This window comes from Telopea speciosissima, chromosome 2 (genome assembly GCF_018873765.1).
Source record: "Telopea speciosissima isolate NSW1024214 ecotype Mountain lineage chromosome 2, Tspe_v1, whole genome shotgun sequence".
NCBI lineage: Eukaryota > Viridiplantae > Streptophyta > Magnoliopsida > Proteales > Proteaceae > Telopea > Telopea speciosissima.
Window position 1 is genome coordinate 43,548,469 of NC_057917.1, and position 6,000 is coordinate 43,554,468.

The following is a 6,000-nucleotide window of genomic DNA, read 5'->3' on the forward strand; positions in this document are numbered from 1 at the left end:
TGACCCGTCACTCTTTATTTACAACCATGGTGGTATCTTGACCTATGTTCTCATCTATGTAGATGACATCCTCATCATTGGCAATAAACCAACCCAAATACCCCGCCTTCTTTCATCCCTTGCTAAGGAATTTTCAATAAAAGATTTGGGCCCTTTAGATTTCTTTTTGGGGATTGAGGCTCTTTCTCATCCCCAGGGATTGCTCCTTAGCCAGTCCTGATACATTGGAGATCTTCTCACTCACTCTAGGATGGCTGATTGTAAAGGTGTCCTCATTCCTATGGCTACCGTATCCAAACAATCCAATGCAGGGGGTGCTCCATTCTCAGATGTGACTTTATACTGATCTATTGTTGGGGCACTGCAATATGTGACACTTAACAGACCGGATGTGTCCTTTGCTGTAAATCGGGTCTGCCAATTCATGCATGCACCCACTGAAGACAATTGGGGAATGGTAAAGCGTATACTACGCTATCTTAAGCAAACTCGGGATTATGGACTTCTTCTTCAAAGAACATTGGACTTCCGTCTTCAAGCCTTTTCTGATGCTGATTGGGCCGGTGATGGGGCCGATCGTAAGGCCACACGTGGTTTTGCAATATTTTTGGGCCCAAATCTGGTCTCTTGGGGCTCCAAGAAACAAAAAAACAGTGGTCTGTTCTTCCACCGAATCGGAGTACAAGGCTTTAGGTGATGCAGCAGCTGAATTGATTTGGTTAGAGTCGCTCTTCAATGAAATTGGCTTTCCATTAAAGGCCCCATCGATATTATGGTGTGACAATATTGGGGCTACTTATCTTTCGGCCATCCGTTTTTCATGCCTGCACAAAACACGTCAAGATCAACTTTCATTTTGTGCGAGATCATGTGGCCAAGAAGCAGTTGTCAGTTCACTTTATTTCTACTAGCGATCAGATTGCCGACGTCATGACTAAGGCATTATCAAGTGCATGCTACCAATTCTTACGGGACAAGTTGAAGATCCGCTGTCATCGGCCTTCCACTTGAGGGGGTGTATCAACCGATCTTGAGTATCCCTCTCCCTATGGATAATCAAGATCGGATTCTCCTATTTTTGGAATACACAACCATCTCAATCTCTCAAAATCCACATGTGATAACCATTGCTTATTCAGCAGATTGCAATCCCATGAAATCACATGTGATATAGAATAGATATGGAATTCAATCCTCTTGTAATCCTTTTGTAATCCTTTGATAATTCTCTAGCAACCAACTAGGGATCTCCTATGTAATTATATATATCTCCACATTGGAGAATCATTGAATGAATGGAAACACATTATGCTAACACTCATCGAAGCGTCTACAATTTCTCTCCATCCAAATAAAGTAAAGAATGAGAAACAGACCAGCTAATTAAGCCGCTTTTAAGGGCACGAAATTCGATTTCCTTTTTCACCATCTCAACACATCCGAGAGAGAGAGTTGCTGTTGCCAACACTGCCCAAAAGCAGTAGAGAACCTTGACCAAATAGAGTTAGAGAAGGCACAACCCACAAAGATATGATTGAGGGATTCCTCCGAATTACCACACAAGTCACATTTGGAGGGAAGGTAAACTCCTTTGGACTTGACCTTGTCATCAGATCAGAAGGATTCTAGCCCTAGAAAAGTCTCCAACCGAACACTGACATTTCAAGGCTGAAGGCCTTTATGCTACTATCGAGGACCATTCAACTGTTGGATGTTTGCTTCTAATAACCTCCAAGGCTGATTTAACAGAAAACAACTCAGAGGGAGAGAGAGACTAAATATATGAATAATCCCTTGGAAGAGATGGGACCTTAATGGACTATGCCAAAACATAAATATCCTTCCAGAGTTGGGAATCCACATCAGGGAAACTCCATTGCGAATGCCGAATAAAGCTAGCAACATGGCAATTATTTCCAAGATAGAGAGAGGGATCCAAGTTTGAGAGCTCAATAGTAGAGGATGAACCCAGCCACCTATTCCGAGCAAAAACGAATGTTTTGGGCATTATCAACCAACCACCGCTCTTGCGAAGAGACAAAATCCGACACCCTTCTAACCCCAGGGCAAATAGATGATGATTTATAATGTGTTTTTAACGAAGCATCAGAATTTACAAACCTTGCACGAAAGAAGCGACCCATAGCCAACTCTCAATGCTTGATTTGCCAGGTAAGTTTACATAACAACGCCATGTTAACATCCCATAGCCTTCTAATTCCCAACCCACTCTCTTGTATGGGACAGCACATTGACTCCCATTTGATCGTCATCTTCTTTGTGGATTCAAGGTCACCAGACCAAATAAAATTTTGGATCCAACGCTCCACAATCTTCACCAGGAATTCAGGCCACCAGTAAATAGAATAGTTGTGAACTGGAATGCCTGAAATGACAGATTTTACCAGTTTCACATGACCTACCATCGACAACAATTTTCCTTTCCAGACCAGGAGCCTCCCTTTTATCTTATCCATTAAGGGCAGAAAAGGATCACGCTTGGCCTGATCCTTGAAGATTTCCACACCCAAGTAACAAGTGGGAAGAGAACATTTTGAGATTCCCTCCTAGATGACTTTCCTTCTCCTAATAGGAACACTGCCAAAAAATAATTTGCTTTTCTCTAGGTTAACCTGCTGCCCCAAAAAACTCGTGGTACTGTGTTAGGAATGATTTAAGGTTTACAATGTACTTAGATGGTGCATTTATTAAAATAAATACATCATCAGCAAATAAATGATGACTAGGAACTCTACACGTCTTGGACCTAGGAGAGATTTGACCAAACTTCTGGCCAAAAGAGAATTAAGGCCCCTGCACAGAACTTCTTCCACTAGGATGAACAGCATGGGACAGATGGGTTCTCCTTAGCGCAACCCCCTTTCCACACCAAAGAAACCAACTGGGCTGCCATTAAGAAGAATTGAGATTCTGGTAGAAAATATATATATATATTTATATAATACCTTTCTACCATAAGAGTGTTGCCTAGAAAATCTTTTTGGAAGAAAGTTGGGTTTTCTTTCGTTTCCAGTGAGCGAAAAGCTTCCCTCACTAGTGACTCCATTTGATTCCAGCGTGTGGGGTTTCATTGCCTTAGTTTTCCAAGAACCAAATAAAGGTTCAATAAAGGTCCAACAAGTGGTTAAAATGGTTTTATTTTAAATTGATCTATATGCTTCGAATCTTTTTTTTTTTCTTTTTCGTTTGCAGAATTTAATACATTTTAAATGGCTTCTTTTTTTAAATTTAAAAAAAAAAAAAAATTGGATGTTTGATAACTATTCTTTATTCGCTGATATTTGTTTGTTTCTTTTTCCAATAACTGAACAAGAAGCAAAACTTCCCAACTTACCAACAAGACTGGAGAAGGGCTTAGCCATGCAAGTTAAAGGAAGTGTCATATGGTTTTGATTGTTGCATCATTTTCTATTGCAATAACAATATCTCTAATAATAACTGTGCACTAGATTTTAGTTTTCAGAATTGAAAACAATGAAATATATGTTTATAATTGGATTTATACAAACATGATATGTATGATTTGTGTTTCAGAAACACAAAGGTTATCAACAAGCAAGAAAGAATAATCAACAAGCAAAAAAAGCTGTTCTTCAAAATAAAAATGTTGATTCAATAGCAACGCAGGTTGATTCGCCTGTCAAATCCGACATATGGTAGCTCCAACAATAAACCAGGTAAGAACTCAGGAGGGACTGCTATCCCTGTTTTCTAGCATTCCCATTGATATTCTTACAAAATTTATTTTTCTATCTTATTGGATTATTGAAATATGGTAACCATAGCTCCTAATTACTTAATGCTCCTATTTCTTGTTCTCTTCAGATGAATCAAGCAAAAAAGAAGGATCACCTTCAGGTTCTGAAGCATACCCTCTTTTCTTTTTAATGTATGTTTCTTTTTTACATGAATTATACAAGCTTCTCCATATGTTTCCTTTTGAGAAATTCAGGTGATTTGAGCAACAGAGGGGCATCTAATCGCTTTAAGTTCAGTTCCGCAAAACCCCATGGCAGATTCAGTATTGCTACTATGGCTGCGTAAGTAGAATTAATATAAAAATAATTGCGTATTTCTTCTTTTATTAAGTGGGAATTGCTCTCTCTCTCTCTCTCTCTCTCTCTCTCTCTCCAACAAAGGAGTCCCCTTAGAAAGAGTCAGGGAGAGCAGAAAGAAAAATGAGTTATACATCCAAAATCAAAAACACCCTTGATGAGGGGAGTCCATAGATTCCAAGAGCCGAAGCGGTAAGTCCCAAGCAGAAACAATGAACCGGTTTTGGGGGTAATCAATACTAGAGCCATGGAGGGGTTGATCGAACACCACCGTGAATACCAAATGAGATCGACTCCCAGATTTGGTGAATAGTTCTCGACCATTTAGCCCAGTTCCTGAGGTTCTGTTCCATCCATTAGTGATATAAGGTAGTCGCAAGAGTTAGTTTTCCAATCTGAATCAATTAATGGCCTTTCCTTTAAACTTCCTTCCTATCCGTCTCCACTATCCAGATCCGCAACCTTCCAATTGTTATTGGTGAAGCCTGATCTTTGTCCAGAAAGTGCAGCAAGAAATCTTCGGAGGCTCATTTAAGCCTTGAAACGCATCCGGATGGCCTAAAAGTTGCATAAGCCACCGCTTGGTTTGTTTTGAGTTTCTAGGGGTATTTCTATACTTTTGTGGGTTAGGACTTCCTATAAAGTGTCCTTATCTCCTTGAGAAGAATATGTGAGATTTGAAGGTGTGTAATCGTTCTTCAGAGAAGTAGTGAAACCAAGTTTTATTGCCGGCCGTGGATGTAGCCTACCTGCTTGGGGGTGAACCACGTAAAATCTCTGTGTTCTGTGTTTGTGCGTTTGAGTTTTTCTCTTTGTCTTCGTATTTCTTCTCCAAATCCCATTTATGGGCGTTGTTTTTCTAACACTGATTACCCAACCATTATTTGCACAGAATAGTTCCCCAAATCCTTGAGGTAAGGGGACATTGAAATAAGAGATGATTAATGTCCACACCATTCCAACAAAAACAACAAGATTGGGGGATGACACCTTTCTATTTTGAAGGAATACCTTAGTTGGGAGTGACTTAGTAAATGCCCTCCACAAGATATAACTATGCCGGGGTATGTGGTTCTTAAACCACAAAATCCCTCCAAAGTCATAAAATCTGCCAAAGATCTCACTAGTTTCCAAGCGAAAGTGGAGGAGAAGCATTTTCTTTCGCAAGATCCCTATAGACCCTCAAACTCCTAGCAATCCCCTCACAAGCTCTTTGGGTCTGTAGCATATTTAGAGGGAATGTTTGACTAAGACACAATGACCCTCGATGAAAATGGAAGAAACCCTAGCTAGCTTGTCTATTCTAGAATGGTAACAGATTCTGTCTTTATACAAATTAATCAGCACCCCAAGGGGTGTCAATTTTTTTTTGCTAAGGATCAGTAAGATTATATTAAGAAAAAGAAAAAAGAATATAAGAATTTAACGTCCAGGCATTTCCAGACGAATACAAAAACAACTCGCTAAAGCCAGGGGCCAACGACAACAGAGAAGCAGCCTAGAGCACTAGGCAAATCTGAATCTAGGCCTACTCATTGCATCTTCCAACAAAAAGGTTTGGATCAAAGAGGGGATGTCTGCCACCCAAGGCAAGGACGTCGCCCTTTTCGCAGCCAGCTTGGCCAGCCAGTCCTCCACAGGGTTAGCTTCCCTGAAACAATGGGATATCCTCCAAGAAATGGAGTGAAAAAATGACTGCAGACCTAACACTGCTGAGTGACGAACCAAGGGATAGACCCGCCGCGAAGCACCTCCACAACAGCCTAGGAATCACACTCCACCCATAACCGAGTGACGCCCATTTCTTTTGCCCTCAACAAACCATGGAAGATGGCTCTGAACTCTGCCTCATAGTTGGATATGGTTCCAATAAAGAAGCTAAAAGCTGAAAGAGGGACGGCTCGATCATCTCTAAGGATACCAC